Consider the following 17,446-nt stretch of genomic DNA (forward strand, 5'->3'; position numbering starts at 1 on the left):
GTATAGGTCTAAAACACCTTTTAGCAAATTCGGTCTGGGTAGTTAACGTTTCAAACCAGACTAATTTTCTATGGCTTCTAGTGTGAGATTGTAGGCATTGTGCAATTTTATTTTCTAATAAACACCACTTAGCTGCTGCTGATTTCATCTTAATAAATCTTACAGCTCCTGGAGTCATGTGTTTCAACACAGTCATGGTGAACTTTAAAGTTAAGATCTAGCAATCCTGTATGCAAGCATCTCCTGAGGGTTTTGTTTTGTTGGGAGTTTTTTTGAGAAGGGATTGTTTATTCTCTGTTCCAAGAACTTTCACATCTAATATGTAGTGTTTTGATTTACAAAACAATTTATTTGCATTTTCTTTTTCATTAAAGAAAAAATAAATCATTGAGTGTAATGATTTGTAGTTGCAAATTTTTACTGGCATGTGGTGATGTAATCTTTGTTTTGACTATTTGCCACAGCCCAAGTGAAATGAAATGTTTTGGAACATCTTGATTTTGCTGTCTGACAAGTTTCCTTTAAGAGAAAGCAGACAGGCATTCATCAGCAGGAAAAGAAAGGACTATAAGGGGGAATGCACAACAACCATTTAGAGTGTCAATGGTGTTCTTTTCATGCAGACTTGAGCAGGTACTTGTGGTCTATATCTGATGGTGAAGTGCAAAGATGCTGAAGTTCATTTAAAGTGTGAATTATCATAGGACTTGAAGACAGCATTATATTTTATTTATTAGTATTTCATGTTTAGGCATCTTGGGCTTTTGAATATTCTGTGTCTTCTGTCTACACCTGTGATTCATATTCAGGTAAAGTCCTATTGGCTAAACAGATACATAGAGTTCTAAGTCTCTTTGAAGTGATAACCTTTTAGAACTTTATAATTTGTTTCCATTTGAAAGATGTGCTTTGGATACTGTCCTGAACAGGAAAAGTTTCCAAAATCATGGATTTAATGAGGTCATCCTGAATTATTCCTTGCTATGTTATGACATGTATTACGTCCTTGGTAATTCTCTTACTAGCTCATTCATTCTGAAAGTCTAGCAATGATTTTTCAGATATGAGGCCAATAAAATTAAACCAATTTGTAGTTTGTGAAGTGCAGTCAAGCAAAGAGAAAATATATGCCAAAGAGGAGTTTTGAAATTTCTCTGTAATTGTTTTGAAGGGGTTTCCTAACAACAGAGTCTGTTCTGTAATTATTTTTTTTAAACTCCTTGTGCTCGTAGAAAGCTTAAAAAGTTCTGCTCCAGCATGGATTCTAGATGTAAGGAACTCAGGTGCATTATTTCCATTAAAAGAAATGAGTGCAGAAAATAATATTTGAAGTGGAAAGCCATCCTAACAGATAGTTATAGAGCATTTACAGCAGCTGTGTATAATGTCACCTGTCTTGAAGACTATTGGCAATATGCCCAGAAATAATTAAAGGACATTCATTTCTAGGAGAAAGAAGGTGTTGCCAAGCTGGCTAAGGGATGCTATGATTTCGGTAGAGCAGCTGAACCTGTGGGAATTAAGTACTACTGTAACCACAGACCACCAGCACCCATTTTAACAGATTTAGGGCTTTATCCCCATGTGAATTGCCTTTTATTTTTTTGGCCACTTTTTTTTTTCTCATCTTTTGCTTGTGTGAGCTGTTATTAGTGCTGAGCTAACATCCTTCCACTTCATGCCCCAAGGCCTTTGCCAGCCTTCCTGAGATAAGCTTGCTGCTGCTCACCCCTTTGCTTCTGCTGTGTTCTTCCACTGGAAACAGAGTTAAACTGATGATGAATTTTTTTCTATTTAGGTTTAGTTTTACACTAATAAGTGGTATGCTGTTATGTTGGGTACAGTCTATAGCATGCTTGATTTGTTAACCTGCCAGTTGGGAACTTTGGAAGACTTCTCAAAAAAAATATTGTAGAGGAAATTATATATATATATATGCAAAATTTCTTGTCCTTTAATCGTGGTCAACAATGTGCCTAAATAAAACCACAAAACAAAACCTGTGTATTTGTATCACTCCAGGAAGAGTGATACATACTGTACCCTAAAATTCAGAAAACCATTTCATTAATTACAAAATGATGTATCTTGGGTGAGTCTCTGGTGGACCATTGACTCTCCTACCTTGAATTGTGGCAGCATTAATTGCCACTCAACTGTCCCTGCTAATTTACAATTAAGACTAGTTTCGGATGTGGTTTGCTTTGGTTTTTTTTTTTTTTTTTTTTGCTTTCCAAGCATTAAAGCAAAACCACTTTTATCCCAATCTTTTACACATGCATGCAAAACATGCTTCAGTGTCATTGGAGCCAAACAGATGCTTGACAACGGAGAGGAATTTTGCACTGTGCTTATTTAGTCAGTAAACTTTGCGTGCTGCAGATGAACTTGTGGAATGGGTTTTAAAAGCAACCAGCTTCCACTCAGCTCTCCCCTCCAAGGCAAAAGCCAAGGGACTGTGAGAAGATGCCTTCCAGTTGGTCAGAGCTCTCAATGTCCTACCGGAGCACGAGTCGCTCTTCTCCTAGGTCACTGCAGATCTTTGCAGCTATTTCTGGATACAGCTCTGAGACAAGAGAGGAACAGGAAGGGTCGAGAGCATCAGTTGTGCTCCTGTTGGCAGCATCTTCTGTTGCTGAGTGCTGGAGGCTGGGGCTCAACCGAAAGTGGTTGGCAGGAAGCAGAGCACGCTTGGAGGAGCTGCCGATGCCAAGAAGTGATTCTTTCTTTTGAGGTTTGGCTAGAGATGCAACTCCTGGAGGGCAGTTCTGCTGACATGGCTAATGCAAACTGCTATTCAAAGCTGAACAGCTGATATAAAGTGAAGATGAGAGCACAGTGCTTTGCAAAATCCATGTCCTTAGCTCTCAAAGCTGTTTTCAAGAAGATAAGAAATCAGAGAAAGACTGTAGATTCCACTAAGCTATACATCTGTATCTTTTAGAATTAAAACTTCACTAGACTGTAAAAGGCCCACAAGACCTGGTAAATGTGCATTTGGAAATTTGACAGGGCAGCACCCTCTCCATAATTCCTAGCTGTGCTTGAAGCCAAGCACTACTGTATTATTTCCGTGATTAATGAGAACAGCTAAAACCTATTAACCTTATGGAACATAGTCATATCTCTCACAGGCTTCCTTTCAGACAACTGAACAGGGTTTTTGCAGCAGTTTTTAAAAATTCATTTTTCGAGTTGGGATCCAGATAGAGATAGAAAAGTTAGGAATTTGTATTTTACTAATTATAAGTGGAGCTGTGCAGAAGGAAAAATTCCTTAGGAAAGTTGGTTTTCAGTTTGGCTTGAAGAGAATATAGTAACTTGATTTGTCATGCTGTCTTTCTGATTTTTAACTCTGAATAATTTCTGAATTTATAAACATCAGACGACTGCTTGTCATAAATTTCATTTGACCAAGCCCTGCTCCCAGCAAGAGCCAGGGAGAATCAAAACAACTACCTTCACTTCAAACTCACTGTTATTCAAAATGGCGCCTTTGAAACTGTTTTGGTGTCTGGCCGTGCCCCCCAGATGCTGTGTTTTACAGCCTAAGCCAATACATTTACATATGCGGCAAAAGGAGGTCTGATAATCAGACCTACTTGGAAAAAATTTTAATAAAATTGAAGTTTTGCAGATTGTCTGCTCTGGCACATTTCTGCCTGCCTCCGAAGGATCCGCAGCTCCTGAGCGTTGCTGCTCTGTGGGCAGTGCTGGCATCGTGTGCCCAGAGACAAGAGGCTATTTGTCATAGAGGGGGAAAGGGACAAAACCCTGGGAGCCGCAGGTCGAGGGCAGGCTTTGACCTCAGCCCTCGAGTCTGCAAGAATCCCCCCACCTGGAGTGATGGACTGGAGAGTTTTGGGAGGTCCTTGCTGAGGATCCTTGACCGGCATATTAAGGTACTTGTGGGGTTTTTTTTCTTGGGAGGGGCAGACTGAGTCAAAACCTGAGGCTGCAGGTGTTTGGCATATTTTTTTAAAGTTTTTTGGTTATTGTTGTCTGGTTTTTTAAATTTTATTTTAAAGGGTTCTAGGGGTTGTTTTGCTCCTGGCTCCACATGGTAGTCTTTGTGGAAGGGCACCGCAGCCGAGAACTGTGGGGGTTCCCTGCATCTTGCTGTGAATATACAGTAGCATTAAGGAACAGAGTTTAGCACTTGCATTTTTGAATAGAAATACTGATAAAAATAGTAATTACAAATAATTAGAAAAGTCTTTGCCTAGGAATTACTGTCTATCGACCTAGAGGAGCACAGTAATACTGCAAACTAGCACTGAATAGAGCATGATCATACAATGTATATGTGCACCCGCATGTATGCTAAACACCTCTTTCCTGATTTGTGTAACATCTATAAGAGGATAGGATGTGGGGGCTTTTTACAGCCCTACCAGGCTGCTAACCTTTGTTTTTAACTCTAAAGGGTTTCGGTTGAGTTGAACAGTTGTTAGGATTAATGGTTATTGGAATTGGGGAGAAATGTACCACTTAACCACAGTGCAAGCATAACTTTGTATTCAGGCCAACTTACTACTTTTGTCTGTTCTTTAGCAGTGATCATGCCATTTGGGGCATACTGTTTTGTCCGTCTTTTTTTAAAATCCTGATAAAACTTTAATTGTCCCGTTATCCTCCCACACGTTTTGCTCTTTAGCAAGTCTCAGAGATGGAAATTGCTATAAAAGTCAAAGGTGAATAAACTAGGAAGGGTGCATGCAATTGTTTTTCATTGGAGTATGTTTCATATTTGTTATATGTCTTGTGTTTCCTGAGATCTTTTTATTTATTGAGGGATATTTTTTTTTGTACTGGTGAGCATAAGAGATGATCAACAAGAATGCCCTCCTTTACCAGCTTTTGAAGAATTTTCACCATAGAAAGGAGAAGAAAGGAAGAGAAAGAATTTCTTACTATTTTTGGCCCCAAACATTGTGCAGTAAGAATTGCCTCAGCTTCTGCCAAACACTGTATTTTACCTTTCTGGTGAAAAGCAGCAGTTCTTAATGTGTTCTTAATGCAGCATCCCAGCATGACATGCACAACAGAAGCAAACTGCATGTGACAACAGGAAGACCATGAGACCTTCATCTTGTGTCCCAGTGGTAGTAATACGTCAAGGTTGTTGCGACCTCTCTCTCAGAGAGCCTGAAAAGATAACTGTGTTTATATTTAATGGTAGCTGTTTGTTTGCTTGTTTGTTTTTCATCTTGGATTCTGGTTTCATTTTATATTTCTCTCTAAACTGTGCATCTACCAAAATAGGAATATTTTTCATTTGTATTTATTAATAAATGCTGGCATGAAAACTTCAAGGGGATTTATGTTTAGATAGAGTATGTAGGAATGATAACATGAGAGCAATCTTGAATTACACCATCAAATCTAAGGGCAATGACATGGGAAGTTCAAATAAGTGCCAAGACTTGTCATCTACTTAATTTACTGGCTGTTTTATGTGTTTCATGTTGCCTCAAGCTAGGATGACATGGAAAAGAGCAGAAGGTACCGGCATCTATAATATCTTCAGATTGGTACCTGATGTTACTGTCCCTGCCATCCAATCTCAACGGCTAGTGTGGTACACAGTATGAACCCGCTCCTTTCCCAAGCAGCAAATTGATCAAATTGGCCTAAGCAGCGTTTCTGAACCTTTTTTGGTTTGTGAAAATTATATTCTATATATTCTTTCTACCTCTAGATTTTGGCAGTCATTCACAGACCCCCTAGGAGTAGTCTTTGGCCACAGTCTAGGGCATCTGGATCAGTGGCAGGAAACCAGGAGAGTCATGTCATGAAAGAAGAGTGTTTGTTGCCTCCTAATTCAATAGTGTCCGGCTGACAACATCTTTATGGTAAGGTATCAAAGAGTGATTTCCAGCGGAGAAGACTGAGCAGCTGCTTCTTTCCTTGCTCACCCTTCTGAGCCACTGATTTTGCAGATCAAAGGCTACTACTTCGAGTTTTATCATCATTAATGTGCTGGATGTGCACGTAACAAATCTAGTTGTTGGTGATGGTAAGAAACGAACAGTTTCAGTCACCTATCATGTCTGCCCACCAGCTGGATGGGAAAATGAGTGATTGCTGGTTTTTAAACTTGAGAGTTAAACTAAGTTACTTTCTATACGTCGTGGTTTTGACCCAGCTGGCAGCTAAGCACCACGGGGCCACTTGCTCACTGCCCCCCTGCCCCTGCAAGGGGATGGGGAGGAGAATGGAAAAAAAAAAAAAGAAACCCCAAAAAACCCAAAACAACTCATGGGTTGAGTTAAAGACAGTTTAATAGGATAACAAAGGAAGAGAATAATAATAATAATAATAATAATAATACAAGCGATGCACAAGTGCAATTGCTCACCACATGCAGAAGGAAAAAAACAACCATGCTCTGATGCCCAGCCTGTTTCCGAGCAGCGATCCTGCCTCTTGGCTAGCTTCTCCTGTTATATATGGAGCATGAGACTGTATGGTAGGGAATGTCCCTTTGGCCAGTCTGGGTCAGCTGTCCTGGCTGTGCTCTCCCAGCTTCTTGTGCACCTGGCAGGGCATGGGAAGCTGAAAAGTCCCTTGAATTAGTGTAGACGCTACAACTACCCAGCAACAACTAAAAACATCAGTGTGTTATCAACATTATTCTCATACTAAGTCCAAAACACAGCACTATACCAGCTACTAGAAAGAAAATTAACTCTATTCCAGTCAAAACCAAGACACTATAGTAGCTGGGGTACCTCTGTGAAAGATGAAACCTAAAAAGCAGCGAGACGGGGACAGCTGGAGGCATTTGTTGAATGCTGTTTTAAGATGTTTCATAGCAATACCATAGAAGAGTGGGAGGCCTAATTAGAAGTTGTTAACAAGTCAGAAATCTTTCTTAAAAATAACTCTTAATGTGACTTCCTAATTCTGCTTGTCCAGGTACAAGGATTAGAAGCATTTCATCGTATCTGAGACGTGGAGGGAATCCTGCTGTGATTGTTTTTTTATGTAATGCCATATTTTTCACAAATGAGATATACAGAAAGCTTTTCCTTTGCTTCCTCCCTCAATGTCCTAAAATAAGTGGAAGCCTATGTATTGTAAATTGCTACCTCGTGGCTCCCTTTTTGTATTGAAGAGCAGATATTAAACAGGTTTTTCATTTCTATACATGTTTCCCTGCTAGCAAAAGATTACAAATACATGGTATTTACAGGTATGATTTTTTTTTCCAGGTAGCTTTTCTAAAAGCTCATGTGATACTGTGTCACACTGGACATGTCAAATAGGTGCACACAATTAGTAACAAAAACTGCCATACAAAAAACATCATTCCTGCTATAAAGTGTTAAGTAGAGCTAACTGGAATATATTTCCTTCCAGATATGCATATTTTCATTGTCAAAACTTCCTTCCATTTACTGCTTTAAACAATTGGGCTCTTCTGGTCAAGAGCTGTCGTCTTGCTTTATGTTGGTGCAGACTGAAGTGATGGTTCTGGGCTCATGGCTGCAACTTAGCAAAGTGAATTGGAAAAAGGGGTTTTCTTCATCAGCTTTCTGCACCAAGCAAATAAAATTTGTGAAACGGATTAAGAGAATGAAAAGCACTGTTTCTCCAAAGAAAAACAGGTTTTAATTTTCTGCCAGCCATAATGTCATCTCCTTGGTTTTTAGGTTTGTGTGGATTCTTAGCTGGGCTGAAAACTGCCCCTTTTCATCCTGCGAAGGGATCATTTCAGTCCTGTAAATGCATCTATAAAGAAATCACAGTCCTAAATCACCTTGATTCATAGTTACCTCCATTCATTAGCTACTGAAGCCCAAATGCATACAGTATACCAAACTGTTAGAAGGGAAGCTTCTTAAATCACTGAAAAAAATATTAGCACCAATTATTTTAAAGTTGTTTCTCCTCCCTCCAAGAAGAGGCTACAAGTTAAAGGTCTTTCTTGGAAAAAAATATTTATGCTTAATGAAGACTTTGTGTGCTTAGTTGCCATATCTTTCCATTGTTTTCTTTGTCGCTTTTTCTTAAAATACTGCTAGATATGTATTTGTATAAAAAACTCTGCCTGCCAACTGTTTTTCTTCTTCCTGTCCCACCTGATCAATCTACTAGTAAGGCTGTAGTTAAGAATGAAGGTTGCAGGAGGTGTAAAGTGGGAGAGACTATGCATCTTATATCAGATATCCGTAACATATTCTTCCACCCATTTTTCCTCCTGATGTCAGACAATGGCAATAACAAACTGATAAACCCTTCATCTTGTCATCCTCCACCCTTCCATGTGCATCACTGTTTGTTATGCACGGTCTTACCACTCTATCCCTTTATCGCTGCTATCATCACACCCACTATATAAGCCTCAAAATGTTAATCTGCAGCTTTGATATTGTCATACCAGTTGCTTGCAGCTTTCCGTGGCACAATGCCTTCTTTTGCAAAGTGCATGACATGGGGTCATGCTGCAGCACAGAGGCATGCTAGCACAGATGAAGTTAATAGCTGTGCCTTGAGGCAGGAGCTCAAGGTAGCTCTTGTAACAGCAGCCATCAGCCTCACATGATGCAGTGGTTTGTTATACTGCTTTTCCACAAAGGGAGAAGGTGACCTAGATGTAGCTGTCAGGAAGAAACTGCTCATCCTTGCACCCCGGCAACACAGGCTAGCATAATTGGGCTGCGTGCTATAACCTCTACATTACAAAGACACTGATGCGTGGATTCAGTCCACCCATCTTGGGATGGCTGAGAAAAAAATTGCCTTTCTGTCTATCCACTTTCAGTGGGTGCAGCAGCACACGCCCATGATAAGGCAAAGTTTCTAACATAATTTGAGGCACTTGTGAAACACTGGAGGATGTAACAAATACTGTAAGTTACGTGCAGACCAAACAAGTTTTGTATGCTGCACGTGAGCTCTGGAGTAGTACCTGTGCCTCACTAGTGCTTTTCAGGGCAGTGCCATAATCATTTCCTTGCTCCGTGTTTCCACACGCCATGTGAAGGGTTCAACTTGGTCTTCTGTTTTTTCACCAGCTGTATTTCAGGCATGATGACATGGTGAAGCAACGCAACTAGAGAAACTGCTTCCAGCATTTTCTTCTTCCTGCAGCCTCCTGTGGTGATGCTCCTTCTGTTAGAGTATCTAGGTTGTGGAGACCTGTATGCCAAGTGTGGAAAACAGTGTTGGGAGACCTGTGTTCTGATGGGCTACAGCCAGCCAACCTCAGCAGATGCTTCCCAGGTGTTGGCCATAACAGTTAGGAGTGGGTACTTTGTATTTCAACAATCTTCCTGTCAGTGAAAGGTGCACCAAGAATGAGTTTCTCTTGTGATGCGCTAGGCCACGGGCAGCAGCGTACAAGCCAAAATGAATGACTATGGATAGGCAGCTGTAACACTTTATCTGATGAGTCTTACCCTTCTTTTGTCTGATTATTACTTCAGGAATACTGGTTATGTTCTGTACTTAACCGGTTCACTTTCTGTCCCTCTGTATTTTTCCTCTACCTATTCTTTCCATCCTTTTCACACCTAGCAGGCATGATTGCCATCACTGCCATTTCGTTGCTGAAGGCCTTGAGGCTACTGCCTTGGCTAATAAAACCTGACAAACATGGCCAAGACCACCTGGAGCATCTCAGGTGGCTATGCACTGGGTGCAGAGGTGTTTGCTTAAGGTCAGCAAAAGTTCTTCTGGATGGGAGTCTGCTGCACACTGTACTGGGAGCATCCTCGTGTTGCATGAGTGCGGCTCTCTTTACCCATGGAGACCATCTAGTCTGAGTTGCAATACTTGTAAAACTAAAGTAGCATCACCAGTCACTCTTGGCATGTTGTTGGAAGGGTTTGATGATGGGCAGGAGTGTGAAAATGATGCCAGCAAAGTTGGGTGCTACTGGTGGCAATTTAGTCACCAGGTAAATACCAGTAAGGAGTTGGAGAATCCTAAAAATCTGTGTGTGTGGTGAGTGTTCTTTTTATAGATCAGTCATCTCAGAGGTGATCAGCACAGTTGGGAATGCTAAGAAGGAAAGGTTTTTGGATTTCAGTTACCTGGGCACAAGGGGTAACAGTCAAGGGAGGTTCAGGTGAGTTGCGCCATCAAGACTTTCACATCAGACCAACAAAGCATGCAGCTGGGTGTACAGGAGCAGAAAAGTGCCTATAGCCACCTGTGCAACAGGAGATAGACAGCACTGAGGCTGTGCTAATAATATTTCAGGATAATATCCTTGCAGTCAAGATTAGCAGAGCTTTACTAAAAATGTTGTATCTTTGGAGTCTCTGTGATCTTAAACTAGAGTTGAAGGCACATATATAATATAAGCCTATTATTTCAAGAAGCTAAAATAGCAGAAGCAGTAGTATACAGTTTGTAAATTTTCTGTTGGCTAAAGGAAAGTTTCATTAACACAGGAGATGATACAGAAAGGGAGAGTCTCTGCTCTTAATAGCATTTTTCAAAGATTGCAGCTTATTATAGCATGTATACTAAATGTCCTCCACCTTGCTATACCACTATACTTGCTCTGGCAAATGACAAAAGCCTGGAGATAATGAAGAGGCTGCATTCCTGTGTGGCTGAGCTGGGAGAAGCCAGAGCCCAAGTAGTTCCTCCACGTTTTGATTTTCACGTCCATCTGGGGAGGAGGAGGGAACACACTGCAGCTTGGATGCGGATGGCTGTGGCGCAGGCTGGAGACATTTCCATCCCTCGTTCTGGGCCAGCACCCCCAGTTCTGCTCCCTGTAATGTCTGTCTGTGCAGGTAGGAGCTAGGCAGAGTGAAAAGGAGCTACTTCTATAAAGCCTCTTGTTCTTTTCCTCTCCTAAGCAAGCGTTAGGCAGTTTTCTACAGTATTTTGAAACATGAAAGGAAAAGGCTCATCTCTGGGCAGTTTCCACAGACGAAGGTGCAGTCAGATAAGGATTATTTGCTGCTCTAGCTAAAGAATTCAGGCTAGTCAATATTCAGATCATTGCTAGCTCTGAAAAATCAGAGGAAAAATCGCTGGCCTATGACTTTGAGGAGGAAAACTGTTCTGGTTAAAATAAACTGTTCAGGTTGCTTCTCCACCTCCCCCCAAGTGATAAACAAAAGTGATAAATGTTAAAGCAAAGCTGTTTCATTTTTAAAATTTTGAAATAAAATATTTGAGGGGGAGGGCTTTTTTACCCCCTCCCCAAATAATTATGTGAAACTGACACCAAAAGTGACATAACTCTAAAAATATCGACATCACCAAGATCTTCATTTTTCGTCAAGAAACTTTCAGTCAAAAGTTTTTGCTTGCCTCTAATAGCACTTCCTAATAAACTTCCATAACAAAATATGGGTAGAAGTCAGCGGATGCATCAGATTACTCTTATATTTAAGATGTTTGATTGCGGTGCCGATGATGCTGTTTCAAGGTGCGTCTATATTGTGCTATTTCCAACATATCATGTCTGACAGTGAATATGCCATAAGGAAACAACACTACATGAGGAGCCTGTTTCACACAATAAAACTGTATTCTGATGAGCACATCAGGGGGCTAAATCAGGGGCATAAAGGCTGAAGACTATGGGTGTAGCTCCATGTTGCAGCCCTTCATCTGCCATTCACCTGTCCCTAGCAGTCCAACAGGGGCCTCTTCTAACACAACATTTTAGGATCATCTGTTTAGTAAGATCTTCCATCTCCCTAGCCTTTGAGTTTCTTTTCATCGCTCTGGAGTACTTAACCTACAGCACATAATTAAGATATTTTTGAGAATATCTGTTTATTTTACAGAGATTGCAGTGACAATTTAGATGCTTGTCTGTCTTGGCTTTGCAAGTGAAATTGTGACTCTGAAATCTACTCTGTAATATACTCTGGTTTGCTTCTTAGTTTCTGCTTGAGAAACAGATACTTAGTCTTGCAGGAGCATCACAGGTTGGGAGCATCACAGGTTGGTCTGCCCTCCTTCCACACCAGGACAATGCCATAGCTGCCCTAGTAAAGGCATCATCCAGGTTTTGCATTAAATCAAGCCTGTAGACCCAATTCATCCCCGCAGATGATAAGGAGCACCAATTCTGTCCTTTAGTCAGCCACAATAAAATTCTCCTCACCTTAGGAAAACTCCCTATATAGCCACCCAGCTGTTTTTGAAACATAGCCCTGACCCTCAGGGCTGGAAACACGTTTGTTTGCCAACTGAGGATCAGACCGCATGGCTCACTGCCTCCACCTGAATGGTGTTTCATTACAAAGTGCATCACAGCTGTCTTCCTGCTCCTACACCTTTTTTCTTGCAAAACTTCATTATATCTTCATCTCTCCCTCCCTTTTGCTTGGAATCCCTCCTGCTCTATTTTCAGAAGGACACTGGTTCCTGAGAGCAGACTGTTAAAGTTCCGTATGGACCAATCTAGGAAAAAGGTCCTAGGTCAATTTTGGTAAAGTATTGGTTTGCAGTGGTTAAAGCATTCTGATTTCTGTAGCTAAAATCAGATCATATCCATCTAGGTTTGACTCAATAGCTGAGATACCTGTTTCCAGATTAATCAAGCTGGGGAGAGCCCTCAGTGTGAGGGCTGACCTGTAATGACAAGCTTTAACATCCCTGTCGCCAATGCCCTTGATATGACTGTAAATAGACATTATCTTAGGCTTAACGTACTGACACCACTCACGCTGCTGCGAACTGGAATGCAGCCTTTAGGATGGGAAAACTCCCCGTAACTATCTATTCCATAAATGAAACAAAACTTCTACCTTCAAATTTGCTATGAGAAAATCACCAAAATTCTAATAGTTTTTAGTTTTAAAAATATCATAAACTTTGAAAAAGGTAATGGGCAGGTTTTCCAACATCCTCAGAATACCAGGAGCACTGAGTAACGCTGCTGTTTGAAAGTTCCTTCCAGTATTAATGTTATTTATTTGCATCTTTTCTCCCAGCTGTGTTTCTCCTAACTGAGCTGCATTTGTTTTCCTTGTAAGATTCCCATCCCATTGCCACTGCAAACACTGGTACCCACGTGGAAAGACTTCTTAGCGGGCAGAATTTACCCATGTAGTTATGCTCTTTTCCTCATCAGAACATTTACCAGATTCGAATAAAGCTGTGACTAAGCAAAAAGAAGTTTTGTTATTTAAACTTTCTGTGAATTGCTGACAAAATCTATCCTGACGATGCAAAGAGGAGGAAACACCCCTCTCACCCTACTTAAAAACTCTTGGCAGAATCTGACAAGGTTTGGGGTGGGATTTTTGTGTGTGTGTGTGTGTCGGGGTTTTTTTTAAACTATCTTCACGAAACCTTGCCCTTTGGTGTTACTGGCGAATAGGGTGTGCTGGCATTCAACAGACAGGCTTAGGAGATGGCAGAGGCATGGTGTTCAACCTTCATTAGGTAACAGTTTCATCTAGTCAAAGTATGATTTGACTAAAATAAGAATTAAAAGTTAAGGATCTTTCTGCTCAGGAAGAGAAATTGTCTCTGTGTTGCAAAGATCTGTTTCCCTGAATGTAAAACAGTCAAAATAGTAAGGTGCTGCTCACAGCTCTGAGTCTTTTGCAGCCCTAAAAGTTGCACATATTCACGTTTATATTCTCCCTCTCAAATCACATCGGTTTGTTTTCCAGCTGTGGTATTTTTCACGCAGATCCAAAACGACTTTATGTGCATCCGAATCCATTGCTGTGCTTGACTTCAGGCAAGCGGGGGGATCAGCTTGCTCCGAGTCGGTTACTTTTGTGGCACTTGCTCGATGAGGTGCTCCCTGTCCCTTGTGTAAGGAGATCACTGTTAGGTCAAGATGAAGGAAGATAAAAGACAGCTAAGAGGTTGTGTTAGTTAAGGGTACGCCTGTGCTGCACAACGGAGGGCCGTGCAAAGAGCAGTCATTGGGCTGGGGCCTCTGTCTGTGTCACAGCAGCGCCATGGGGTGGTACGGGCTTCGATCGTCAAAGGTGCCTTCAAAAGCATCAGCTGGCAGCACTGCACGTGGCTTACAGGAGCAATGTTAATTAAGCAAGGAGCAACGCAGCCTGGAGCTGATTTTATCATTCAGTTCTGGAAGCAGCTTGGTCACAGCTGGGCTGGGGCGTCACTGCAGTCCTCTGCTGCAAGGCGCACGTCTGCTCCGTGGTCCTTTCAGCAGGATGTAGCCATCATGCTCGCCTTGGCTGGTGGTTCACGTGCTGCAAATGAAGGGGCTTGGTAAACACAGCTCTACAGAAAGCCAAGTGTTTTGCTTCGGTGAGTGTATCGTGTCTTTAGAGTACTGGCAATACTGGGATAGCCTTTGGACATTTTTGTTGGGAGAAGGGATTGTCTTTTGGGGTTTGTTTGTTGTTTTTTTTACACTGATGTTTTCGGGTTTTATTAAAAACACAAAGGATCTGTTTTTTGTGCGTAACAGAAGAGCATTGTGTGAAGAGTGCTGTTAAGGATGGTAGATGTGGAATGATGTGTGCTGGTTTTATTTTATTGCTTTCAAAACAAACATGCCCCTCCTCTCTGTCTGCAGTCTGCTGATTCAGTTGAAGAAGCAAGGTAAGCTTTCATCCATCTTCTCCGTTCCTTTCTTTCTATATTGCAGACATATTTTAGAATATTCCTTGTTCACTGCCAGAGTGTTTTCCTTGTTGCCTGGTGGGCTCAGCTCTGCAGTCACCCAGGGCTCCTGGGTGCTTCCTGCTACTTCTGCTCCACACCCCGGTGCATTTTGAGCTGGGGCAGATAGAAAAGCCTATTAGCTGGGAAAGGAGGAAGGTGACAGGTAGGCAGGGTTGCCAGCAGCAAGATGTCAGATCGAATGGTTGCATTTCTATTTTCATGAAAGATTTTAAAAATGGCCGGTGGCCCAATGGTTAACATGATGGTTGCTCACAGTTACACGGGACTTGCCACTGTGAGGGACTGCAGCTGATTCACTGCAGAGAATCACAGCAATTCAGGCGCTTTCGATGACATCAGATTTCTGAAGAGTGCAGCTGGTGCTCGGCAAAACGAGCGTGTCCCCTGCACAAGAAGAGTCAGAGATGTGCACCAGCAGAAGACCGCTTTTCAGTGGATCAAGGAGGGCCTTGCTGAAGAGAAGGAAGTAGTACCTTCAAATGCTGCATGAACTGTCTTGGGCAACAAAGATTTTAAATCACCTCCTAATTAGATGACTGTTGCAACTGAAAACAAGCAAATCCACACCTTTTTTTTCCAGGCTATTGCAAAAGACCGAAGAGGAGTTTGTGGTGGTGACAAATGTCAGGTGGCTTGGAGCAGCATGAATCCTTGGTTCTGTTGAAAGTATCAGTCCTTCACCACTGGCTGCATTGGAGCCAGGATTTTTGTGTCTGTGTATTTCACCATCTGTTAATCATCTCAGGAAGGGACTGGGAGAGAAAGCATGGCTAATATTTTCAGTTATGGTTGAGTATTGTCCATGGGCAGCTGTAAGAGAGGACTATTTTTCTCTCATGAACTTCCTGGTTGTTCGCAGCTTTGGTGGCAGGTGATGGATGACAATGTAGCTGTTAGGGCAGCCAGACAAATGAGCAGATTTGGAAAGCTGCCTTGCCTGCACAGATGTTGCTTTGCACAAACAAATTTGAAAAGCCCTTTTGAACAGATAGTATGACCAGAACACAATGTTTAATAGCTTTAACTTTCAGGTCAGAGAAATCAACAATTTTGAGGATGGAAAACTTCTTAAAGTACCTAATTTCATCAGCAAGGAATATAGTAAGCACCCAATTATGAAATAAGTAAAAGCGACAGGCCTTTATCCTGTTTCTGTCCCTTTCAAAGCACAGCAAGAGGATTATTTTAATGAGGTAACGAGAATTTTATTTTGTAGTGATATTTGGAATAGAGAAATTCAAGGAAAGATTGAGAATGCATGCTCAGATGCAATGGTAAATATTGTACTATTATGAAGTAAGTCAATTTTTAAGCTTCCCAATGTTTGAAGTATTTCTTTAAAAGCAGTCTTACGCTGTCTGTCTCTGAGAGTACTGGTCCTCTCCTTCCCTGGAGAAAAAGCGATACCTCGCTGGCTTAAATGTGCTGCTGCCGAGTGAACCTGTGCAATGAATTTTGACCAGCAGATCTCATCTTCTGCATCCCATGGACGTCCGTGCGTGAGTGTAACCTTTGCTGATGCGCATGGGGGGTCCTGGAATTGAAATCTCCCGTGTGTATTGCTGTGTGTGATTGTCCTTGCTGAACACCCGGCCTGTGGAGGGGTTCCTTTGATGGAACCTTAGGAATGGGGACAGAACTCGATAGCTCCTGTCCTTGCGTTTCTGTGAGCTTATGTGGTAGATGCTAGGCTTGAGAGTAGTGGAGCGAGGTTCAAGTGATTTACTTAGGGAATAAATGTTTATATTGTGTCAGATTTTTCAAAGATGCTCGGCCAAATTCATCTCGTTCCTCCCTGAAGAAAGGGGAAGCCTAAGAACAGGTTCGACACTACAAGTGATCTGAAGGGAAACATCACTCTGATGTCACTGTGCCTGATTTTTTTTAGTATCTACAGATCTTTCTTCTGCCGCAGCCAAGTTGGATGAAATCTGTTTGTATACCAAGTATCTGGGAGTACCAACAGCCTGCCCCCATAGGAAGAGCTGCAGGTACAGTGTTATTTTGGATGGCTGGGTTTAAGCGTGTGTAATGCTCTCTGACTGTGGCACGTCAACCCGAAGGACAGGTGAGGAAATCCTAATTCGTGTTATAATTATTCGGTGTAGGTTGCAGCTGAACGCTGATCTCCATTGCTATCTTTCTAAACTGAGTGTGGCTTTGGGGAAGGAATGGACAAACCAGTACGTACCCCATTCAGCTGCATTGGCAATTTTGGCTATTTCAGTTTCAGGGTTAGAAGAAGTAGGGTACGCAAGTCTCAGCCTCTACCACTACAGAACTGTGGTACCTAATATTGGAAAATCATGAGTCACGCTACCATCCTGTTCCCATTTTCCTCCCTCCAAAGAGATCTAAAATGATAAGAAGCTGCGTGCTTAGTGACGCCTTTTGAGCTTATTAACTTTGGAGGACAGACTCTTTAACTGATCTTTGTACAATTAGAAAATCAGTATTTCAAGTGCAGAGAAAGATGCTTTTTTTTTCCTGAAGGCTCCTCAGAGGTCAGTGACTTTACTTACTCTCCCTTAACCCCGGAGCTTCGTTTAGTCCCCAGCAACCTCTGGCTGCACCCATAGTCATCCTCTCTTTTCCTCTTCTCTCACTCTGCAGCCTTCTGCCCTCTCTATTCACATCTCCCTGGGGTACACACAGCTGGTGTGTTAAACTGTCTGCCCTGTTAACACTTCCCTGTCCTCTGCTTCTCACTCCAGATTTGTTCCTCCTCTAGCTTACTCTGGAATCCCTCCTTAAAACCGTATTTCTTGTACACCAGGCTCTTTCTTTATCCAAAGGCTCTGTTTCATGCCACGTCCCCCCAGCAGGATATTATCCTCAGTCT

General features: G+C 41.8%; 1 protein-coding gene across 3 annotated transcripts in view; it reads left to right on the plus strand.

The window, feature by feature from the left end:
* The window catches only part of FAR2 (fatty acyl-CoA reductase 2), a 149,065-nt gene that overhangs the window by 21,649 nt on the left and 109,970 nt on the right, over positions 1 to 17,446 (plus strand). The window contains exon 1 of one of the 3 annotated variants that reach the window (XM_054813411.1): positions 16,577 to 16,595. The exons of the other annotated variants lie outside the window; for them this stretch is intronic. The gene's annotated coding sequence lies outside the window, so the exon portion shown is untranslated. Of the gene's footprint in view, positions 1 to 16,576; positions 16,596 to 17,446 lie in introns of those variants that run through there. 3 annotated transcript variants of the gene reach the window in all.

This window comes from Grus americana, chromosome 1 (genome assembly GCF_028858705.1).
Source record: "Grus americana isolate bGruAme1 chromosome 1, bGruAme1.mat, whole genome shotgun sequence".
NCBI lineage: Eukaryota > Metazoa > Chordata > Aves > Gruiformes > Gruidae > Grus > Grus americana.